Raw genomic sequence first — 26,038 nt, 5'->3', positions numbered from 1 at the left:
TGAGGAAAAGGTATGCAAGCATGCTTACAGAGGATAAAGCTGCCCATCAGAATGCCCTGAATATGAGTGCACAAAATAGAAAAGTAATTAAGAGTTTTAAAAAATTGATATAGATTTCTTGTACAAATTCACATCATCTATAATTGGAAGATTCTCAGTCCTGGATAACTAAAGAGATTTTAACACTAATTAGATTGTTTCAGTGACAAGATCTTATTTTTTTCACGTAAACATACTTTTTCATCCATTAACTACAAAAATATTTTCCTTTCACTTTATCACAGTAGCTCCTTTTGATTATGCTCAGACCTCAGTGCACCACCTACACCTACCCAGCTAATCTGAGTAATTAAAGAAAAATGATGCATGATGCATTTATAGTTAAGTGAAATGAGTATAAATCTCACATAACAGCTGGATTCCTATACTTGGCAACATAGCACAGTTTGAGAAAAGCAATCATCTTCCTTTCCTGTTGGCAAAACACTTCACTGGTCTCTCCAATTTGAGTCCTCTTCAGGATTTAGTGTCTCCTCACTTTGTAATGCACAGAACGCTACTTCCAGATGGACAGCCTTGTCATATGCTATTTTTATGCTGCACTTTAGAATTTTAAAGTGAGAGCAGTTATTCACCAAACATGAAATGTATCACTTATTGTATACATTTGAGGAGTTTTTCAAATCAGCATGCTCAACCAGCTGCTGATGAGCTTAATACACTCAGATGAATGAAAGCATGTGTAAGTCAGTCAGCACGCATTTAAAAGTTCTTGTGTGTCACTGATAGGGATTGAGGACAACTCATAAGAAAAGAAGGCAAGATTCCTGTCCTTGAGGGGTTTCTAATCTTGCATGGAGAATAAAACCAAATATATACACTTGACAAGAATCTGAAGGCAGAAAGCATCTGGGCAAATGTAATATGCATATCTAGGTGCAGAAGAAACAGAGAGAGGGACTGACAGAAAGTTATCAAAATTGGACTGCTATATAGCAGAAGGTCTTTATAAGCAGAAGAGTTTTAACTGAGTCTTGAAGGAGAGTGTAGAGCTAAATTTCAATAGGAACACCTTTATTTGTAGTATGAAAAGAGGTTAACAGAAAAAATGCAAATACTATTTAGATCAGCTACATAATTGATTTGGTTGGAGTGTAAAATGATATATAAAGAACTGAGGTATGACATTAGAGAAATGGATCAAGGATTAGATGTTTGGATCTGGTATAGAAAGACAGTAGGGAGGTACTGGAGATGATAGAAGGCATGAAAATGGCATTTAAAGAAGACTAGTTTGGTAAGTATTTATAGGAATATGATCAGGGATACCAAATGATAAGCTGAGTAATTCAAGCATTAAAGGGATAAGAGCCTTGTCTACAGAAATGGGTAGGAAGTGGTAATTTCTCCATCAAATCTTAATGGTCTGTATAATTTTTTTTGATGAGTTCAGTATTTCAGTGGCTTGTCAGCGCAGTGTCTTATGAAGTCAAGTCAATAAGAGATATTGCTACCTCTTTAAGCAGGTCTATGTTCTCCATAGTGGTTGTATCAATTTACATTCCCACCAGCAGTGCAAGAGAGTTCCCTTTTCTCCACACCTTCTCCAGCATTTATTGTTTGTAGATTTTTTTGATGATGGCCATTCTGACCAGTGTGAAGTGATACCTCACTGTAGTTTTGATTTGAATCTCTCTAATAATTAGTGATGTTGAGCATCTTTTCATGTGCCTCTTGGCCATCTGTATGTCTTCTTTGGAGAAATGTCTATTTAGGACTTCCTCCCGTTTTTTGATTGAGTTGTTTGTTTTTTTGATACTGAGCTGCATGAGCTGTTTGTATATTTTGGAGATTAATCCTATGTCAGTTGCTTCTGTGCGTTGCTGCCTTGCCCTCTGTCTCTAAAACCTTCCTTTCTCTTCTGCATTTCTACCTATTTCCCAGCATGGTATTGCTGTAATCAACTTATTTTCTGAACCAAAGATAAGAAAGTAATTGCTACTAATTTTGGCAGTACTTGTGTAGACAATGAAATAGGATATTTGAAATCAGGATTGCTTTGGAAAATACAGGCTATATGATATATCATTCTTGATGCTTTTGGTTGCAAGTAACATAGGACACTATGCAAAATTGCCTAAGCAATAGGAGGATTTATTATACCAGGTAAGAAATCTCAAGGCATAATTTTAGGTTTGATCAACTCAGAGGGTTAACGTATACTCAATGCCTTAGGTTTGTACCAACTTTCCTTCTGTGTCCTGTCATCCTCAGTGTCTTGACTCTTGTTCTCAGCCTACTTCCCTCATTAATATAAGTTTGCTGCAGCAACCCTGTATTAGTTCCCCAGAGCTGCTATAACAAAGCATCACAGACTGTGTGGCTTAAACAACAGAAATTTATTGTCTTACAGTTTTGGAGGCTAGAAGTCTGAAATAAAGGTTTTAGCAAGGTTGATTCCCCCTGAGAGATGTGAGGGAGAATCTGTTCCATGCTTCTCTTCTAGCTTCTGTTGATTTGCTGGCAATCTTTGGTTTCCCTTGGCTTATAGACACATCACTTCAATCTCTGTCTTCATTGCTGCATGGTATTTTCCCAGTGTCTCTGACTCCACAAGGCCATCTTCTTATAAAGACAACAGTTATATTGGATTAGGGACTCACCCTACTCCAGGATGACCTTATCTTAACTAATTACATCTGCAATGACCCTATTTCCAAATAAGGTTATATTCTTAGATATGGGAGTTAAGATTTCAAGGTATCTTTTTTTTGGGGGGAACATAATTCAATCCCTAACAAAGCCCTTGAAACATGTCCTCATACAATGTTCAAAGGCTGAAAGAACAAATGCTTCTTTCTTATTTTCTTTTTGAAGAGTCTACTTTTCCATGTGCTCCCATGTCACACACAATAGACTTCCCCAAGCATCTCATTGACATGAAAAGTATCACCTGCCTTCATTTAAACCAATCACAGTAAGGGAAATGGAATTACTATGATTTGCTTAGACTAGGGATTGGCAACTTTGGTTGTGAAGAATCAGATAGGAAATATTTTAGGCTTTGTGGGACATACGGTTTCTATTGCAACTACTCATTGTGGCCCCAAGACATTCATAGATAGTAATGGATGGGTGTGCCTGTGTCCCAATGAGACATTTTTACTTTTTCACAAAAATAGATAGTGTCAGAATTGACCCAAGGGCCATAGTTTGCTAACCCCTGATATATATATATATATATATATATATATATATATATATATATATATATATATATATATATATATTCACTATTTACAACTGGTAATTGACCCAAACTTCTGGCCAATTTAAACTTGAACCATTTTCTCTCTTTTTAACAAAGGAAGACGTTTGATATTTGTTGGAAGGCAACATGTGGTCAATATAACTAAAGCACTCAGCCTCTCCAATCTTGAGTCACTTATGGTACAGCTTGTTAGGACTACTCACTTGGAAATGCTGCCTTGCAGGATAGATTTTGAGGATAAGAGCATAGCATGGGAGTCAGGATGCCTGTGTTCAAATCCTTGCTTTGCAACTAGCCAGTCAGATGAACTTAACAAGTTATTAGCATTTCTGTGTCTCATATTCTCATCAGTAAAATGATGATGATGATAATAGTGCATACCTTATATCTAATATATCATAGAGTTGTGGTGTGGATTAAACAACAAACTAGGAATGATCACTCATTTACTTGAGCCATTGTAACTTGTTATATTTGGAGTATGTGACCTACTTCTATGTTGTAGGGGAATCAGAATATGAGGTAAAAACTTTATGCAAACTTCCTTTTCCCAATAGTATTCTTTCTTGGACTACTGTTCTTTAACATTCCCTTCATGACCAATGAATTAATTCATACAATTACATATATGAATGAGTAATAGATACAAGGTTGAGCCACAGTCCAAGAAGTGATAAGACTGCCAGATTTAATTAATGATACTCATGGTCACAGCTGGAGTAAAAAGAAACCCTAACACAATAGATTCAGCCTATGGATTTGGATTCTTTTGGCCTCTACAATCAATACAGATCACTCCAGGATGGAAAGACCAGTAGTGATCCATGTTGATGATGACATCTGGCCAAGGAAACCCATAAAGTTTGTGCCTGTGCTGCTCTGGTTGGTTTTTATTGCTTGCACATAGGTGCAGTTTAACTGATGATTATGTCTTATCCCATCAGCACCACTTGCCCCATGCTTACTGGGTTCACAGCACTATTGTTTACCCAGGGAGAGAGGAGTCCTTTACTTCTTGTCTTTTATTTCTTTTCTTCTCTCTAGGACTCGCGTTCTACAGAATGACTCCTTTCTACAGAACACTAATATAAATACTACTACTCATTTCTATTTTTCAGGATGCCATTAAAATCTGCTATCGATGGTGTTATTGAATAAGCCTTCTTCCTATCCTTCTCTTCATAGACCATATTATTTTCATTCTAATTCAAGTCAGGTTTAACTTTCCTTGCTGTTGAATTTCAGTCTTTCAGAAAGAGAAGGAAAATTTGCCGTCATGTGGAGCCCAATCAACTCAATATAGAAAAGGAGTTAACCAAAGTCATATCGCCTTTAATGCCAGATATTTAATGTTCTTTATGCTACAGAACAATTATTAAGGAAAATTCCAGAACCTATGCAAATTTAGGAGAAGAGTATAATGAATTTCCTATATACCCATCACCCAGGTTCCACAATTTTAAAATCTTATTTCTGCTAAACTTAGGCTGACCACATTTCCATTTCCACATTTCACATCTAAATCAATATGTGACTGCTAACTATCTTAACTTTCCATTGATCTCTCAAAGTTGTTCCAATTTGGGCAATGAATTATATGGCCATCCTATCTACATACCTTACTAACTGCCCCTCCCAACCCCCTGGCACTGGGTTATTTTGAAGCAAATCCCAGACCTTCTATAATCTCATCTTTAAATATTTGTGTATAAATATCTTCTTAATAAGAATTCTTAGCTTGCCATATGTCCATTTTCTCCAAAACCTTACTAAAAATTCTAATCAATAATAAAATATTTGAAAGTACAAAATGCTAGATCCATGCTAGATAATCTCCTCCTCCTCCTTTATTTTTGCAATGTGTTTTTACGCTCCAGATGGACCATTTTGACTAAATTAACTGATCAATGTCAACCTGTGTGACTCATTATTTGACTTCAGGGACTGTTTAGTCAATGGTTTGGCCAAATTCACTGATAACTTTGGCACCTCCAAGTGTACTTCAGTTGCTAAATATATGATATATGGGATGTTGCTTAGGGCTATGGTAAGGCAAAAATTAGATCTAATAAATATTCCTTCTGTATGACTTACTAATTGTAAAATTAAATACATAGGAAAAATCCTTCAGCTTTTGATGTTTCAAAAACCTTTAGTAATTGTCATTTTTTTCTACCATTGTATAAAATATTTATTGAGAAAACCTGTCTGGGTCTGAAAAGTAATTGAAACATGAGAGGATTATATCAGCTACTTTGAGGCTTTCATATAATGTGCTTTTTTGGAGTTGGGGGAGGGGTTTGTGTGTGGCACAGTATTTTGTGTTAGACATTGATTTAAATATGTCATCACTATCTTTTTCTTAAGTTTTAAGATGAATATGACAGTAGTGAAACTGGAACAGAAGAACCACCATGACTAACTCCTAGTGAATAATTACTTTTAGTTAAAGCAGACAGTATCTTTCTTCCTCTACCATATCATACTACAAAACTTCCTCTGCTCTTGGAATTTGCTTCCTAAGAATTCCAGGTTGAGCCACTGCAAAACTACAACACTTGGGAATATTCCATTCAATACAAACCAATAGAGTTCAAGTAAATTTCCAGCTGAGACATTTTTGAGCAAGTTTTATGTCAGGTTTTGTGTATATTAACAAAAGTCTCAAGACCTTTTGACAAGTTCTGAAGGGTTCAGTTCATTTGAAAAGGGCAAAATGAAGACAACTAGTCGTGTGTATGTGTGTGTGTGTGTGTGTTGTGATGTACTTAATTACTGCTATATGGAGAAACTTTGTCTTTACATTTTTCTGTAAACCAGGGTGCAAAAAAAATTTGAGAAGTCATTTCTTTCTGATGAATGCATTGAATCAAGGGAACAGTGGTCAGTCTAAAGTTTTTTATGTTAAAACCCAGGATTCCTGTTCATTATCTCTGTCACTAAAACATAACCCATTTGATTCAAGCACAAGCATCATTGATCTTAGAGTTGCAAATACTGGGAATGGTACCCAACCTTGATCCATTTCCTGACTAGTTTCTCTCTCTCTCATTCTCTCCCTCTATTTCTTTTCTCGTTCTTGGTTTCTCTTGAGGTCTCTTTGCCCTTGGGGTATTACAGCTATAAAAGTTTGTGTTAGAAGTTACAATGCAATTCACTTCGCTTGGCCCTGTGTTTATGACATGATTGGTATCTGTGAGCAGGTGGGGAAATGGAAAAACATTCCATCTGACTCTAAATGTTGCATAGTCTGATTACAGCACAGACGACAAGGCAGATTTCTTTGCTCTGATCCTAGGAACATCCTATTGCTCTTGTTCTGATACCAGGAATAGTTCTGTCTTTTTAGCCTTTTCCAAAGATCAGATTATTTCAGGTTCTGGGCCTTGACGATAACCCTAGTGTGTTATCAGTTGTCAAGGCATGCTCTCTACAACCTTAATACATCCTGACAATCACTATACTGAATGACTCTCTGCCCTAACCTCTAAGAAATGCCCCATACTTGCCAAATATTGCAAAAATTTGCAAGTATATATGCAGCTAATGAAAAGAGGTTAAGCCCAAAGCTTTTAGCTTAATTGTACATGCAGTCAAGGTAGAAGTGTCAGAATACTGCATCTTCCTACGGCAGTGACTTGTATTTTCTCATAGTTAAGCCTCAAACCTTTCTAGGCTGGCATGCATAAATAAAAAGATAAGGGAATTGAACTTGTGTCCTGAAAATGGAACTCTAAATACTTAGGAAAGAACCTTCTTTAAGAGTGGGCAGAAATCTGTTCATCTTCCACAAACCTAGAGAATGAAGCAAAGGTCTACTAGCTATAAAAAGATGGAGATAAGAACAGCTGGATAAAGCTTAAATAGCACTTTTTTTTTCTCATTTACATCCTCTTCATGGTTCTGATTTCCCTCTAAGGAAGCATTTCAGAAAGCAAATGAAGAAATGTACCTGGGAATTCATAAATTGCTGAAAGAACTACGGAATGAAGATATTTCGAAAGTGAGGAAAAATCTTTGTAGATGCCACTTTGTTTCTTAATGGTCACCCTGCCTAAATTGATACTCTATAGATAGGCCTAATGTAAATTTTGGAAGGGATTTTTTAATATCTGAACATTTGTTTTGGCAATGTCAGAGTGTCTTTTGGACTGGAAATACCTTTGTTAGTTTCAGAGGATCAGACAGAGTTTTATATGCAAAATGATTTTCTGGAGAAACAAGCATTTCATTAGGCAGCTGCCTGGAAATGTTAAGAGATGCTAATTGCTTGGCAGACTTATAAGAGAAGGGCGCACAGAGGGACGCTCTTGTTACCCCAATTCATGGAAAGCAGAAAGTGACACCAAACTGAATCTAAGAAATGTGTTTTCTGGTTGTGATACTACTTTCTAGTAGCTTTAAATAAAGTTTATATGTAGTTTTAATAAATATATATATTTTTAATAAGACATCAGATAAAATTCAAGACCAAGTAAAACAATTTAATTCGTCAAGTTGTGAAGAGTCTCAAACACAGTAATTGTACTTAAAGAACTAGATGTCTCTCCCAAGAAGCGATGATTCTTACAATGAAAAAATCCTGAAATATCATTAATGAAATACTAAGCAAATAATATCATACTTAGAAGTACAGTCAATTAATGGTCGCTTTGAGTCCTAAGAAATAAATGAAATAATCTACCTACACAGAGAGGCTAGAGAACTGCTAGCAGGTCTTTACTGAAAACAAAACAAAACAAAAGCTTCATTTATTGAATATTTCCACCTTAAGCATCCTGTATTTAGGTAAGACATTGCACCCCACATTGCTGAAGAAATAAAACTTAGCTTCTGAATAAAATTCTTCTAATTATTGAGTAAATAAGTTTTCAATTTTTCAGGAGTATTATGAATCATTTCAAGAGTTATGTAGGTCTTAAAGTGAAACATGGAGTCTTCAACAGTTATTTATGCCTTATAACAAAACCAAAGCATATTTATTGAGTGCTTGCTTGGCATCAGGCACTGTTCTAGTGTTTAACGTATATTAACTAACTTAATCCTTACAACAATCAATCATATCAAGTAGGTACTATTATTATCATTATCTTCTTTTACAAAGGAGAAAATAGGCACTTAGAATTCGAGTAGCTTGCCCAGAGCCATATAATCAAGAGGTGGGAGAGCAAGAATTGAACCCAGGTTAGTCTGGATTCAGCACCTACATCATCAATACTATACCAGTGGTTTTCAAACTTTAGTTTGCATCAGAATCACTGGAAGCTTGTTAAAATACAGATTGCTGGGCCTCAGTCCCAAAGTTCTTGATCCAGTAGGTGTGGGGTAAAGCCAGAAAATTTGCTTTTTAACAAGTTCCCAGGTAATGCTGATGCTGCTGGTCAGGGGTCTACACTTTGAGAAACTGTGTGCTGTGCTATAGTAGTATTAAATTTACTTAGAATCATAATCTCTTTCACTGGACTAGACTGTTGTCTCTTTGAGGACAGAGAGTATGTGTCATATTCGTTTTTCAATTTTCCACAGCTGGTGTTTGCAAGTAGCAAGTAGGTATTCAATACATGTTTGTTCAAAGTATGAAGAATGAATGAATCTCTAGAATCCCCTTTTAAAATGTGAAAGACCCTAGGAGTGATCTTTAATTAAGTTGTCATCTTACAAATAATTGAGTATAATTTCATTTATTAGGAATTAACAAATTAACCACCTAAAAATCCCTGAAGGGATTTATGGCAGGATTCTCTGATGCAAATTATGAGATGTAGTTGGGAACAAGCCAAGCAGCAATGCTTGAGAACAGTCCTGGGTACAACACTGCATTATATAGGACCTGGGAATGGAAATGTGAGTCTTGGATGGGTGAGAGGATCCAAGAGCGGGAAAGGGATATTTTTTTTTTCCCAGAAAAAGTCATCCTGACCCTTTCATTGTTGAAATTAAAAAGTAAAAGATACTTAAATTCAATGGTGAACACATAGGGCAAAACAGAATCATAAAATTTAATGTTGAATTAAGCAGTGAGCTGAACGTTTGGGTCTCCAAATTGGCTTTGAACCCAAAACCACTTAAAAATGGGTAAGTTCACAGTTAAAGGCAATTGGCTTATAGATGAGAGAATGGTCGAAGTTGTTCCAGTTGAACTTCCAGGGAAATTCTCTCCTCAAGAACAACCTTTAATTGTTGCTGCAATTCACTATTCAATCTGGCCAAGACATAAGGTTGTTCCTTTGCTCAGAAACAAACCTGCTGGAAAAATATGATGTTTATGGACTCCTTTGAAAAGAATGTAGAGAATGTGGCAGAAATAGCCCAGCTTTAGAGGCAGACAGGTATGGGTTCAAAATGCTGGTTCTGCTACTTACTAGCTGTATGCCACTGAGTAAAAATATAATTTAACCTTGATTTTCTCATCAATAAAATACTTGACTCAAAGATTAATATGAAGATAAAACAATTTAACATATATAAATCATACACCAGCAGTGACTGATCCTCACCAGAAGTTAGTTCTCTCTACCTCTAACACTTCTGATTCATGCTACAAATTGAAACACCACACATTTCACTTTGGGGGAAAGTTCTTAGTAAAAAAAATGAATATGTACATTTCTCTCTCCTTATGCATACTACATAGAATAGACTTGGCCTTGTTGGACTATTTGCTAAATTTGCTTACATTATTGTTGTACCTTTTACACGTGTCTAAGCTGAAAGGTCCAAAATTGATTTAATTACCAGATTTTTCTTTTTATTCTCTTGCACCACCTATCAAGAGTAATTTATATTGGCTATGCTTGGTTATCAAGATCAGTAATACTTAAAATATCAGTGCTGTAACCTTTGTCCATTTTGTATATCCTCAGATTACTCTTAGAAAAGGTTTGTCTTCTCTACCTTTAAAAAAGAGATGCTAAAGCATTTCACAAATATGTGAAATGGTTAGAAGAAAAAGTCATACGTTGTTAGAATTCAGCTTTTCAATGACCACTTACGTGCTTCCTGTCTGTTAGGTGTTGCTGTTTCACTGAATTACAAACAGTAGAACTGACATTTCCTGTGCATTTGTATTAACCACACCAAAAGTTTTGTTATTATAATACTATAAGAAAGTTTTCGCATCTGGAAATCACCTACTCATCATATGTTTTAATAAGACCATTTGATGCAACCCCTAATTTAAAACTGCGTTCCTTTTTTTAACCATTGCATTTAGCACTTCCCTTCCCCTTGTCCCTTGGTAGTTAGGTTTTGGCAGGAAGTGAGTGAAATAAAAATGAGAAGGAGGTTTTGAGATGCTCATATAGCTCTGTGATCATAATTACTCTACTTGGATTAGATTTCATGTTTTTCAAAACAATTTTTCAAGCACATTTCTAAGATTTAGTGCATTTTAAACAAAAGCATCTTTTGCTTTGAAGAGGCACAGAATATGCCAGCCCCAAATATGCCATTTTGGCATATTGATTATTTTGAGTTAAAGTTACTTAAGAAACAGCCAGTGCAAGAAGGACACTTTGACCCTCCTTTGTCCCTCTGAAAGCAGGAAATAAATCTCCCATGTGAAAGGTACCCTCCCTGTACCAGGAGGGTAGAAGGCATCCTTATCACCACAGGCAGGGAATTCAGGGCTGAGAAGGCTGTACAAACAAGCCTTCTTACTTCACTAATTTACTACCCCAAACCAAAACTTCTTCGTCTTGCCAATTCTTCACAAATTTATTGTTTTTTTGTCTAATAGGTAAAAAAGCTTCCTGCTTTGGTCACTTTTTGAGTCTCATATTTTTATGAGCTCCCATAAGCATGAAAATTTTTTTCTCCTGTTAATCTGTGTTATGTCAATTTAATTATTAGACCAGCTAAAAAGTATAGAAGGGGAAAGTTTTCCTCCACTACACTTTAAATCCCTATTTCATGTGTTTTTTTAAAAACAAAACAAAACTGACAATAATGATCAAAATGAACTGTTTAAAACATTTGCTGCATTCTACCCAATTATACAGATAATGCCCTCCATTGATCCTTGAAAACATCCCCTTCCCTCTATCTGCTGTGGTCCCTGCTTTCTTGTACACTGTGGACTGTTACAGAGAGCAGGGCTGGGAGGTATTCTAAGAACACTGTAAAGCATTTCAATCATTGCTGCCACAGTTGTGGTTGCACATCCTTGTAGTGATAGATTTGTTAGGAATTCATATACACACACTTTTTCATTTTTAAATGACTAAAAAACTCTCTGTGTGGCTTTATATTTTTAATGATGCTTGCTTCAAAACTCTATAGTCTTATAACTATCATTTATAATAAGACCCATTTTTTTAGGTGTCAACACATAGAGATGTAAATATGCTAAGTTACTTGATAATAGGCAATGAAAAATTTCACCTTTAAGTTATTAGCTACACCTTAGTTTCAATTAAGAGTAATGGATTATTTATTATCAATAAAGTAACTGTATCTCTATGAAGCAAGAGCTTAATGACTGCCAAGAAGAATTGAAATAGATATTTTTTTGTGTGTTTAGTGACTGCTGCTCTCTACCACTGCTTCTGAAGCTTCATTCAGTTCCAATAGACCTGAGGCATATGGCAAGATCCCATTTGTAACACAGCCTCCCTACATGGCATGGTGAAGAACTGGGTAGTATCTGAAATTGAGACTAATTAATTAATTGATTGGGCCAGTCATTTAACAAGTACTGAGTACCTACAATGGCTTAAGGATGGTTCTAGGTACTGGGAATAAAGCAGTGAATGAAACAAATTCACCATCCACATGGAGCTCATATTCTAGTGCAGGGAGATAGACAATAAAAAAATAAATCATGATATAATTTCAAGTGGTGATAAATGCTATGAAGCAAAAGTTAAACAGGATAAGGGAATAGAGATTTAATGGGGAGACGATCCAGTTTAAAGAATGTATAGTATTAGAATATGTGATAGCTAACATTTCTTAAAAGATTCTTGGTAATGTCAATATAAATAGTAGACAAAAATTATTTGTTGAATGAAGTAATAAAACACTATTTTCTGTATAATCTCCAAGAATCATTGTTGTAAAAGGTCCACTATGGACTTTGATTAAGAGACAAGAAATTTCAATCTCAGGAGAAGGAAGTATTTGGTGATGGTGGTGGGTGCTATATAAAATGAAGGGTTAAGTAGGAAGCTGTCTCAAGCACAAGGAGTCACTGACATCAAAAGTGTAATTTAAGCTTCTATATACATATATAGGGACAATAGATGACCTAAGTAATAGTGATAGTCCTTATACTATAAACACTTGAGTTCCATGACATCTGACATCAGTGTAGGTGATCAGAAGGAGGAGAGAAATATAGATACATAGAACATCCTTCAAATTCATAAATCAAGGCATTTTCCATTGTGGTGGGTAGCAAAAAATTAGGTGAGGAATGAGTAGGTCTTAAAAAGTCAGTCCTTTATTACTGAAGAATGTGCTTTTGAAACAAGATATCCTAAATCACTTTAGCATACAAACTAGGAGTATACAAAGAGCCATAAGACTATTGTACCTTCCTACCACATGATCTCTACAAACGTAATGGGCTGCTATATCAATAAAAAGTATTTGATTCATTGAAGATCTTTGTCTTCCAACTAGAGTCCCCATTTTCAAAGGCATTCCATGGCCCAAGCTCGTCTTCAGAAACATGAATATTGAATTGGAAAACCTCATAACTTAATACTTTACCCCTCATAGGTGAGATTTTTGTTTATTTGAGGATTAAAGCCTCAAGGGAAAGGCAGGAAGCTTCTTGATGGGGTTCTTGATGGGGTTCAAGGCATCAGTCAGATAAGGAGATCTTTTGAGGAGATTCTTAACATTTTTCTAGCTAGTTATTTCACTTAAGAGTAGTGCTGAGGTACTTTGATTACATGAACAGGCAGAAAAATCCATTCATCTTTTTACTAACTTTATTCAAGGTCAAATTTGTTTTAAAACTTCCCTATATTTATCTATTATGCACTCACTACTCACAGTTAAAGCTTTATACTTCACTTATAAAACTAATTAAGCAACAAAGGGAGGAGGGGGAAAGAGAGAGAGAGAGAGAGAGATACAACAGAAATATCACAAAACCTGAGTCTTTCTTGTTCAATATTCACTTTTACACTTAGCATGTATTAAATTTTCAGCATTTCACCATTTTCTCCTCTTTTGTAATGCTTCACTCCAGTAGTAACTGAGAGTACTACAGCTTATAAAAAGGGACTTTTATCCATAAAAGAGATTTTCTATTGAATGAATCAGAAGATAAAACCAAGGCACTTTTAAAATATATCTCTATCATTTTTTTCTCAGCTTGTTGCTCTAGACCTTGGGTTTAAACTATTTCAGAATCAATCAGCTCAACTCAGAAATAGAATGAAAGACTTCTCAGAAGAAAGTGAGAACAGAGGAAAATATATATATTTTAAATCACCTATCGTTCCTTGTAGCTCAGACAGAATTTATCAATGTCTCACACAGGATCGGGGCACGTGGTGAAGCACTTACGCATGGAGAGCAGATGTGCAGGTCAAGCAGCCAACATTGTCACATAAATTGCAAGGTGGGTTGAGAATCATTAGAGAAGATAGTAAAACAAGGTGCAAAAAAAAGTGGCTATTCCATAAAAATAAAATCTACCTTTCATTAGTTCTTAACCAGAATATAATGGTAGTTGAAAACAAGTTTGGGTTGACCTCAGAAAAGCAGTCGATTTACAAATTCACAACTCACAGGAACACTATAAAATAAAATTGGAAGCTCTTTGAGGTAGAAAGGAAGACAGCTTTCTACTTTCTTTTGGAACACCTATAGAGTTATATTCATGCAGGTGGCTTGGTGAACTTTTTAGAAACATTATTTAATTGATTTTTGAAAATTCATTTTATCAAGTATTATAAGACTGCAGATTCTCAAATTTAATATTTTTAATACAGATCTTCCTTGACTTAATGATGAGGTTACATTCTGATAAACCCATCATAAATTGAAAATATCATAAATTGAAAATGCATTTAATACTCCTAACTTACTGAACATCATAGCTTAGCCTAGCCTACCTTAAAGGTGCTCAGGACACTTACATTAGCTACAGCTGGGCAACAGTACCTAACACAAAGCCTATTTTATAATAAAGCATAGAATATCTCATGTAATGTATTGAATAATGTACTGAAAGTGAAAAACAGAATGGTTGTAAGTGTATTGGTTGTTTGCCCTCTTGATCACGTGGCTGACTAGGAGCTGTGGCTCAGTTGCTGTTGCCCAGCCTCGTGAGAGAGTATCTTGCCGCATGATCGCTAGCCGGGAAAAGATCAAATTTTTGTAAAGTCAAAAAATTACATGTCGAACCATCCTAAGTCGAGGACATCTGTATCTAGTATTATTTCTAATGCAGACAAAGTGGCAACCTGGAAGCATGTTGGGTATGCCCAATAAGAGTAAATGCTTCTCCTAACGTAGAATATGAATATGAAATAAAGGAATTAATAAGGATTCCCAGGAGACCAAACCTAACTATGTACTGTGTACGCGGACAGGTAAAGGCCTTAGGGGTAAAAGATTAACAATGCTCGTGTGTCTGCTGTGTCAGGATCATCAGTTAACCAGCAGTCTATCATGCCTAAGTAATCACAGTGATGAAAGGAGAGCCTTGCCTTTGGAGGAAAGGGAAATTGATGGGAGACATATATTACCATTAACTCAGGTAGAGCAGAACTCATTTTCTTCCAGTTTCTCTTTTCTGACTAGCCATCCTTAATTTTTTTTTCTTTTCTAAACCTCATTTTTATGGGTGTTCTGAAAATATTGGTTATTGATTTTACAGTTATCATGAAGTTGATAAATGCTCAAAGTGCCTGCCCTAGGCCAACTTTTAAAAATAAATTTGTGAAAAGATGAGAAGCTACTAAAAGAAAGTGGTGATGCCCATGAATGTTGGTTTCTGTTATATTTATACCACATTGGTCTCTCTCATTTGTCATTGAAGATCCTTAACTCATTCATTAATTCATCTACTCATAAACTTGAGGGTCTGCTGGGTGGCAGGCACTGTGCATGGGGCCAGGGATAAAAAGATGAATAATACTCCCTTCAATTTTCCAGGAGATTTTATTCTCTGGGGACACTAGTCAAGGACCAGTTGATAATGAAACTGTCATAAATGTTATGCTACAGGCTTGCATAGACTATTACAGGGGAGCAGAGAAGGGTGCAGTCTATCTTTAAGGGAAAGATTGCATCTAACTTGAGTCTTGCATTCAAATCAGAATTAGCTTGGGAGGGGAGAGTGTTCCAAGCCAATCACACAGTGGCTCTGACTGAGTCATAGTACACTTACTCTAGGCAAGCCCCCCTCAGTGTCCTGCCTGGTAGGCCCTCTGTATACAGTAGTTGGAGGAAGAAATCTACATATGTGGAATGGAAATTTTACAAAGATATCTCTAAAATATTTGGGTGAAATAGGATTCTTTTTATAGGGCTGAGATAGTATAGCTTCTCAGGAGAATAGTAAATTACTTCCACCTTTAACATGACAAAGATTCTCTCATTAACCAAAGTCTACTCAGGCTCTGCTGAGCTCTCTTTCTACTAGGCCTGAACACCCCATGTTTGTCTCTGCACTGTCCAATTTCAGTAAGAACCCTGCTAAGTTGGCTTCACCAGAATCCCCTATCCTGCATATCTGATCACGCTCCTTATCTAATCAGGTTCCTTATCCTCCACCATCTGCCAGGTGATGACTTTTCTTAGGTTGGTTTAGCCAGAATCCCCCTTCCGCTGATGTTTCCTCTTAGTACTTTTTCACCCACTGATTCGCATCCTGCTTTTTGGTTACAAATTTCCATTTGCCCATGCTGTATTTGAAGTTGAGTCCAATCTCTCACTGTAGGATTCCACTGTTGGCGGGGGGGAGTCCTTACACCTTTCTCCATGGGTCCTCGAATACAGTCTTCCTTACTGTGCTTTAAGAAGTGTTACTGAATAATTTTTTCTTTAACTAAACTTTTTGTTGTTATTGCTGGTCTGTTTCTCTCTTTCATGTCTCTTCATGAATAACAACAGTGTGGTGCTATTATAGCAGTGAGTGAGAAAATTACAGAGCTGAAGGGACAGAAGTAATTCTAAAACCATAGGTACTTTCTAAAAATTACTAATGATTAATTAGCATATTTTTGGGACTTCAATAACAGTGTAAAGTAGTTTTGTAATTAATTCACGCAAACTCAATGGAAGGTAGTAAAAGCAAATGTTCAGTCCATACTATTGTTTGTATAAAATGAATCCTTTAAACCAAAAGTTAATACTTAAGAGGCCAATTTAATTTCTCAATATCATATTATCTGGTAAAATTTACAGGGATAGGCAAATGTTAATAGTGGATAATCCCTAATATCTATTGAGCATTGCAAAAGTGGTTTTTATAAAGGCAGATCAGGCATCAGTGTGAATATGGGAGATACTTTACAGAATTTTTTTAACCCTCTATCCGCATAGAGGATAAAGTATATCCTCTATGTTTTGATTTAGCATTTTGAGATAATTTATTTTTCCTGCTTGAACAGAACTGGTCATGTTTTAATTCCATACACTGTCATACGAAATAATAAAAAATAGTTGAACCAATAATGACTCCCCTTCCCCATGCTCACCCTCATCTCTTTCCATCTCTGACTGGGTCTTAGATAGAAATATATAATAAGAGGTCAGAAAGAACTTCTGTTTAACAAGCTTGGGAGCTGTGGACTAGTAGCTTGCTCTGCTCCAAATGGACAGACATCTCTTCTTCATTATCTAATAAAATGCTTGGAGTTGCTGAGGGAACAATTTGATTGGGCCAGATGCGTGGTTGGGGGATGATTTTTAATAAACATTTCTCCTGCCCTAATCCAAGAAGCTTTCAAGAATCAGTGCATTATGTGCACAAGGCTCTGGACTACCAGTTTTACATAAATATTTTATCTAATTCCCATAATAATTCTATGAGAAAGGTACATATAACTCATTTTACAAACGTGGAAATTAAGGTTTATAACTAAGCAGCTTATCAAGGACACAGAGTAAGTGGTAGAAGAGAGATTTAAATCCAGATCTTACTTTTTAATTCCAAATCCAATGGTCTTAACTACTATATTAAAGTAGGCATATTTTTATTGTTTATATCCTGGCAACATTATTTGTGTGCAGGGGAAAACATCATTAAAGATAGATCCCAGCAGTTAGATGAGTTTTTAATTCACGTATGTAATTCTACGTAAGTCTAAACTACTGCCACAGACAATGAACTCATTGCTGGCATTCTCATTAATGTGGTTCGATTATTATACGTCTACATTTCTTAACTGGGTTTCAGCAAAATCTGTATTTAGTTGAGCCTGAAAGAAATCTAATACTTTGCCTGTGACTTTCAGGGAAGGATGTGTGCACGCAGTGTAAAAAACCTCCTAAATTAAATTTGCAAAATAAACTCATCATTTCTAGTTGTCTCTGTTGTGCATAAAGCACAAGGAGTGCTTATGCTATTGCTCTCAGAGGCCTTTTTATACACTGTGACAGGTTGAAGAACTGCTGTAGGAAAGAGTCTGGAACAGCAGAGGCTGGCCATACAAGTCACCTCTTGTCTTGCCTTGTTAATATCAGTAGAGTTTAAGAAGGTCCGACACCTGTATGTGATTCAGGGAATTAGGATCAAAGAGATTCTTCCATGATCTGACTTTGGTTTGCACTCCCAAGTGTGCGTTGCTTTTGCAAATCTATTTTTCATTTTGATCATCTGAAAAAAGAAGTTTTTCTGCTTTAGCTAGAGGCAATAAAACATGGATATAGAATCGATGAATCATAAATTAGCTATTCAAAGATTCATTAAGTATAAGCTAGATAGCATACCTATTTAGGGCATGCTGTTATTAGAAGTGGTCCATGGTTGTGTTCATAGATATAGGTGTCTCCACTATTATGTTATGAGAAATAAACATATCTTTTAAGAGAGTTACACTGGTAAGCCTTGCAAAGCCACTTCATTTAACACAGAGATGACAATTCTCTTTAAGATACAGAACTTAGGTAAAATTACTACTCTTTGTTACAGGTAGTTTATGGCTGCCTGCCAAATGGTTCTAACTCACTGAATGACATCTAAGGGAGACTAGGAAGAGCTAAATACACTGGTGATACAGGAAAGAAATCGAATGACTGAGGTGGAATTCTATGAGAGGAAAGCCATTAACAGAAATATTATTAAGCATTTAGAGAACACTTTGCTTATAAATGCTTTATAATAATTTTTATTGATTCATAGAGGCTTTCAATAGCAGCAGTGTCAATTCTGTGATACTGTTCTCTCGGACATTTAGGCTGAATATTTTTGGTTTAATATATTGGAGGATCTTGCTGACATCAACCTACCTTTAAGACGGAGGCATCAAAATACTCGGACAGGTCACACTAAAAAATTTAGCTTGAGAGACCCAAACCAATTTTTTTTAGATTTTTTTTTCCTTCAGTCACTGGAAGTTTTTGGGCTGGTATATTCTTCCCATTTTACAGATTAGTGAAATGAAGCTGATCTTTCTCATTTTACAGATTAATACAATTAATAACTTGATAAAATGAATACGCCAGTTGTAAATAGAGACAAGGATTTAGCTTCAAATTAGTTTTGTTTGTGAACTCGCTTTCCAGTAGTTAATAGTAAATTTCCATGCCTAGTTGTATTCACGTGTTTTTGGATCATATGGACAATGTGAAACAAGATTTCCTTATTTTATATTTTAAATACTACATAATTTAAATATTATTGAATATATGAAAATTTGGCCAATTACTTTCTTTAAATGAGACAGAAATAACTCATAGATTTTCAGAAACTCTATAAATGTGCATTTTGAATGATATGTTCAACAAAATTCCCTTGAGTTTATGTTTTGTGGACCATTCTGTAGTTCAGCCTGCGTGTGGAATTTTAAATGGTCTATATCAAGGGTGAACCATAGCCCATGGTTTAAATCCTGCCTACCACCTTTTGTTAATAAAGTTTTAGAACAGAGCCATTATTTATGTATTGTTTGTATTTATGTATTGATTTTGTGCTATAATAGCAGAGTTTATTAGTTGTGACATAGACTGTATGGCCTGTAAGCCTAGAATATTTATTATCTGGACTTTAAAAAGAAAAAAGTGCTGACCTCTATTCTACACGATACAAGCAGAAAACTTAGTCCTCATTTATTATAATAAAATATAGAAGGGTTTACATACATAAATATACATGAGGTCATGCAAGTAACATTTATTGAACTTACATTAGGTACCAGCCAGGGTGTTTAAAATGTCTGTAATAAAGAGATTAAACTTCAAGATTAAGGAAATATCCTATCAAAAGTTTCTCATCTCCCAACTTTTTACTGATATGTTTTCAGCAACCTAGAAAGTTGCCAATAAGCCAACACAGGAAGTAGAGAAATATTAACTCACTAGACATGGATTCAATTCCATTTCATCCCATTTCACTTACACATAGTCAGCTAGCCATTGCATTTGCACTTAAGCCAACATAAGATATTTAAAATGAGACTTATATATTACGCTTCTTAGAATTCATTTATCAACCTACTTACAGCAATCAAAGGGGATTAAGGGAGGGAAATTCTCTTACTGTATAATATTTTACAATGTACCAAATCAAGGGAAAGGAGAGCAATATTATAATTCCATGGTTCTAAAATTCTGCATATCCCAAATAGTTTTTCAAAGAATTGTCGTGGACATAATGCTATGTATTTCACAAGTAGTACACCGAGAGTGCCTCTGAACTGCTAAGGAAAATTTAGAAGTTTCAGAGTTCAAAAAGCCAGGAAAACCATTGTAATAGCATGATTATGACCCAAGCTTTTCAATGTAGTTATCCTAATTTGGTAGAAACACAAAGATCAAGTAATTACCTGTACTTTAGTTTTGTTTTTGTTTTAATAATCCTTTTTAGCCAGAAAACTGGACCACTGATCAGGACCTTTTTTTTAATTTATTTTTTTAATTTATTTATTTGGCTGCGTTGGGTCTTCGTTGCTGCACGCAGGCTTTCGCTAGTTGCGGCGAGCAGGGGCTACTCTTTGTTGCGGTGTGTGGGCCTCTCACTGCGGTGGCTTCTCTTGTTGCAGAGCACGGGCTCTAGGCGCACGGGCTTCAGTAGTTGTGGCACGTGGGCTTCAGTAGTTGTGGTCCGCGGGCTCTAGAGCGCAGGCTCAGTAGTTGTGGCACACGGGCTTAGTTGCTCCGTGGCATGTGGGATCTTCCCAGACCAGGGCTCGAACCCACGTCCCCTGCATTGGCAGGTGGATTCTTAACTACTGCGCCACCAAGGAAGTCCTGATCAGGACCATTTTTAAATAAAAAACTTGCAAGAACAACTTAAGACCATAATTCATTAGAGGGTTATTACTGTAATATATGTGCTTATTTTCCCAACTTGCACATTCAACCATTTTGAATGCTCAGTAGATTAATTCATAGCCAAGGGAAAGTTTTTCTAGACTATAAGACTATTTATTAAGCACTATGGCAAACACAAAATGTAATAAATAAATTTATATTCAATTCAATGAGCATAACATACCAAATTTTTTAAATGGCAAAACTATTACATGAACTACATAAGCTATGATATAGATTGCATTACAGGTACATTTGATTTAACAATCTCCTGTAAAATTCTGCCAACCTTTTACTGGCTTTAGCCACAGTTGTTATTATATTAAAAAAGCGAACCTAGGTAAACCAAATATAAGGGCATAAATTTATTTTATGTTTTATCAGAATTCGTCTTCTGACTCGATTTTCTCTTAGATTTAGTCTTGCAATCCTAGGAAGAATAGTCTTATGCAATCAATTAGAGTTGAGATGTGAGTGAATTAGGAAGTGGTCATTTTTCTCTATATAACATCAACCGTGGATATATAGTGGTAAAAGTATGTTCAAACAGGTATGACAATAATATCCCTTCCCTCCCCTCCCCTCATCTCTCCTCCCCTTCCCTTAGCTTCCCTTCCTTCCCTTCCCCTCCTCTCCCCTCTCCTCTCCTTTTTTCTGTACAGCTCTTATCATCTTCTGTCACTCTGTATAATTCACTAATTTGTTATGTTTACTGTTCATTGTCTGCCTCTCCTGGTACATTATAAAGCTTATGAGGGCAGGAATTTTGTTTGTTTTGTTCCTGCTTTATCTTACCTGCCTGTAACTTACTTGGCATACAGGAGAAATTCAGTATATATATGTGGAAGAAAGGCAGGAAGGCCAAAAGGAGGGAAGGAAAGAATGGCTACCATTTGAAAGCATTATTAAGGTGAACCAATAAGAAATATATGATAGCAACACAGTGAGGTACATCAACAAATTAGTAAAATCCTTGAGTAAATTTTTTCTTTCTTCTCTTCCACTGGGGTTACATTTCCCCTAAACAATGAGACCTGGCTGAGAGTACCTGGGAGATGAAATCCAATCCATGCCTCCACTTACCAAATCCTGAATCCTGATGTGACTTGTTCTTACCCGGAGGGAGAACCTTTTCCTAATGAACACAGAGCCCAGTGTGGGCCAGCTATAGCCTTTGCAGCTACTCCTAATTTGCTATAATCTTTATTCTTGACCTGATAGTCTGCCAATGCAACACAGGTTTTTCTTATTCATACTGTTGATTTGCCCTCCATTTAGTGTATTTTTTCCTATTAAAACAACTTTCTGATTCTTTTTTGCTTAAAGTCTTATTTCTGTCTTCAAGAGAGACACATTCCACTGATAACCTTCATTGTAGAATTCTATCAGAATTCTATCCTCAATGAATGAGGATTCCCCTTGCATACAGAACACAAGGCTTTTTTTTTTTTTCTGAAATAGAGATCAAACTTGCTATAGAATGAAAGATTAGTCACCATTTTTCACCCCTCCTGGCACCCACATTTTCCCCTTGGTTTTATCATGGTTAGAGTATTTCCCTGACCTTTGACTTAGGGCTCAGAGTTGTGATGTGCTTTGGCCAGTGGCACATTGATCGGAGTGATGCTGTGTTCTAAAAGGCCTCAGGCATTTCCACTTGCCCTTTTGTACCTCTGCCATTGCTGCAAATAAAACAAGGCTCAGAGAACCTGCTGGTAAAGAGAGGGTGGAAGACATGTAGAAGAGGGCCATTCTAGCTGACCCAAAGAACTGCCCTCTGGAGCAGATGAGCTCCAGCAGCCACAGGGGGAAGAAGATCCACCAGACAAGCCTACACTCAATTAACCAACCTGTAGATTCATATGAATGATCAGTTTTGTTTCAAGCCCCTGAGTTTTGTGTTGGTCTGTTAGGCAGTATTTTTAGACAATGGCTAACTGAAACAAAAGCTAACTCTATTTCTTTTGTGAACACCCCAAAGCAACATTTATACACAATTCATAAAATATATGCCATGTGTGACACCCAATATCAAGGTAAGATATTTGCCTGAAAGCAATTATCTAGAGATAATTGAGACTTTGGGAAATGATGAAACTTTTGAATGAACTAAACTCTGGATACTCCATCTTACTTGCTACCTTCTTAAGACAAATAGCTGAGTTTATTGCATTTTATAGGTAAACCTAGACTGAGAAAACCTTTGATTTATTATGGTGTTCTTTCAGATGCATAAATATGTAAGAAGGACATCAAAAATATTCTCTTTTCATTATACTACAAACCCAAATTATAGCACTGTTAGCCTCTTCTAATAAATTCTTTTGATATACTCTGGCCCTCGAATTCAAGGTTATAAGTTTGTAGTTATTAACTATTATATTTCAGTTCTGTGATGCTGGGGGCTCTGCAAACTACATTTTTCCTTTACCAGCTACTTTCCTGTTAGTCCTGCCAATGGAGGGCACTAAAGTTGCTGAACAGCGGTGAAGAGAGAAGGTACTTGCTTCTTCCAGGGGTCTACTTCTGTCAACCTCATCTCAATAGTAGCATCTAAACTCTGAAGTAGCTGTTGGTTCCAGTTTCTTGCTTTCTTCCTTGTTCTTAGAACCAACCTCATGGCATTTGTTTGGAGAAACTAGCAACAATCTGGTAACACCCTCTTATCCAGGTTAGCAGGACACCTTCTTTGACCTCTTAAGATACCAGTCATAGTCAGAGGTTCTCACTTCTGAGAGCTCTACCTCACAGCTTCTCAAAGCATCTTCTCTAGTGTCCTGATAACATCAATCTCTTCCTCTGTTCCTCGAATTCTAAGGGTGATAGATGCTTCCTTTTCTTACTATCTCTGTGTTAATCCAGTGTGCCCTTTTTGACTGTTCATTCTTCCAATAACTCTAAACAATTCCTATATTAGATTCTTTCTGTTGAACTAACTAGTGTGTTTTCCGTTTGCTGGCTGTACTCTGATGATATGGTACCCAATTTAAATGTCAAACTCCTTAAAGACTAGGCCTTTTGACTTGCTTTTTTGCCTTCTCTGCCCAGCTCATAGCTTGCTATAGAAATGCTTGTTCTATGTATAGTCACAGAAGATTTCCCAGGCCCCATATTCTGATCACTAGGCATCTGTTTTACATCGTTTGTACCTAATACATTTTGATGTCTATTGGCTTAGTCATGTTAAGTGGTTCATTTGCACTATTCCCCTCATCAGACACTGAGATCTAATTGTCATGCTCTCTGCATCCTTCCAATTGTTTCTCTCTGACATGTTGTCATTATTTGGCTCATTTCTATCCTCAGGGAACAATGTAGCATCCTCATCCTCATCAGCCACTTGATGAGACTGAACAGTGTCAATGACAGCCTGCCTCTCACTTGAGTTTTCATTATCTGCCTCCAATTTGGCAAAACTTCCCTTTGCAAGTGTTGATGTGGGGCTTTCACATTAGGCCTATTAGTTTTAAGTAAGGGGTGGCCGTGGCCAGTTCTAGTCTAGTTCCCTTGTGCCTCCTTTCCTCTTAGCGTTCCACTGGTCATTATTAACTTATAACACACTACTGTGTAATAAAATCTGTAATTAGTGCTGAGAAAACAGCTAAGAAGCAATGTCTGAGACTTCCTTCAGCATTCACTGCACTGTTTTACAAAATCTCAAAATTTTTTCCCTAGGTCAAGCCAGCCCTGAGGTTTATTGGCTCTTCTTTTCCATTATTTCTTCACACATATATTGTTGGTTCTGCATATTGTCACTGAATCAGAGTCCTCCACATGCCATGGTAGAATTTGGTATTGACTACAAGGTTCAGAGATGAAGTTTTTTCACTTTTTGGTTTTTTTACCCCAAACTAACAAGATGAATGGTGATTTGTATATCTCAAGAAAATTTCTCCTAAAGCATTAGCTTGAAATGTTATCCATGTCAAATGTCTATGCACTTTTGCCATTTATTTTCCAAGTATAAAACACTTGGTAGCAGCCTCTGAAGAGAAGTATTTGTTATTGCATCCTATTTCTAATGCTTACCTATGAGTTCTTTGGAAGACAGGAAAGCAAACAACCAAAGTGAATTGGAATTGAACTGAGTGCAACACTCAGGACATTTTCAAAGTGGATTTCTAAATACAAAAAAATGTATCTATACCCACAGTTTTTTTCCTTCCTTCCTACTTTCCTTCCTTTCTTTTTCTTTCTTTCTTTCCCTTTCTCTTTCTTTCTTTCTTTCTTTCTTTCTTTCTTTCTTTCTTTCCTTCCTTCTTTCTTTCTTTTTTTCTTTCTTTCCTTCATCAGCTACATTCCATGGAATCTGACTTTTATACCTGCCATCATGTATGATTGAATGGTAACCAAATGGAAGAAAACATTGAAAAGGGGGTGGGGAGTCTTATTTTAGTAACAGAAAATGTAAATTCAGAATTTTGATGTATTTATTTTAGTTGTTTCACCTACGGAAGATCCCTGTCCTTTCCCTTTCTCCAAGGAAATTTAATGGCTACTGGCTGGTAATCAGACATAAGTTTATAAAATACTAGATATTGTTTTAGGGAAAAGTTTGGAAGGGTAGTGATTTAGGGAAGAAAACAGGTAGAAGGTGAAATTCTGAAGACCAGAAGTTTCACTGAATAAAATTTGTAATGAAGAAGACTGGTTGAAAAGCAAGAACTATTTCCCATGAATTTTTTCAGACTGCTGAGAAAGTATGCTATCACCATTTTCCCTGCCATGTCTTTTTTGTTTCCTACTTAGAGGCAGGATGTTAAGGAGTGCAGGATCAATGCAATAATGATGTAAATAACGTATAGTATCTTCTTCTGGCTCAAAGAGTGGTGGCATTTCTGGAAGGAAGTAAACTGGGTCACACAGACAGTGCATGAATTCGAGGTGACCCACAAAGGACAGTGCTGCACGTTTCCATATCTGGAGGCTTTTTCTGGGTCAAAAGAATGCACTTTGCCTTTGCTTCAGGCAACTTGAGCCAGCTGGACTCCATCCAGGAAGATAATGCTGACAAATCCCAGGGAAGCAAGAAGCAGCAGCTCCTCTCTCACTGTATGCTATGTGATATCACCATCTCTTCTAAAAGTCTCGTTGTCCACTTGACATGTAGTAATAACTAAACCATATATATCTGTGTTTGTTAGAGGCCAAATAGTAGCCTTGAGTATTGAGTCAGAAGTTTCTGCACCTACAGGTGACCCAGCATACTCTATAAAGCACTTCTATCTATGAAGGATTACAATCATCTCTTAATTCTTAGTGGAGAGTGAAAAAGGATTTATGGGACACCTACTATGAACTAGCCCTTCTTCTATGTACTTATATATA

At 36.3% G+C, this 26,038-nt stretch overlaps 1 long non-coding RNA gene across 3 annotated transcripts in view; it reads left to right on the top strand.

Moving 5' to 3' along the window:
* LOC132365498 (uncharacterized) overlaps positions 1–26,038 on the top strand; it is a 231,018-nt gene that overhangs the window by 204,706 nt on the left and 274 nt on the right. The gene's annotated exons all lie outside the window — the stretch shown is intronic.

This window comes from Balaenoptera ricei, chromosome 4 (assembly GCF_028023285.1).
Source record: "Balaenoptera ricei isolate mBalRic1 chromosome 4, mBalRic1.hap2, whole genome shotgun sequence".
NCBI classification, from domain to species: Eukaryota; Metazoa; Chordata; class Mammalia; order Artiodactyla; family Balaenopteridae; genus Balaenoptera; species Balaenoptera ricei.
Note: the sequence above shows the minus strand (reverse complement) of the source record. Positions and strands in the feature narration are given on the sequence as shown.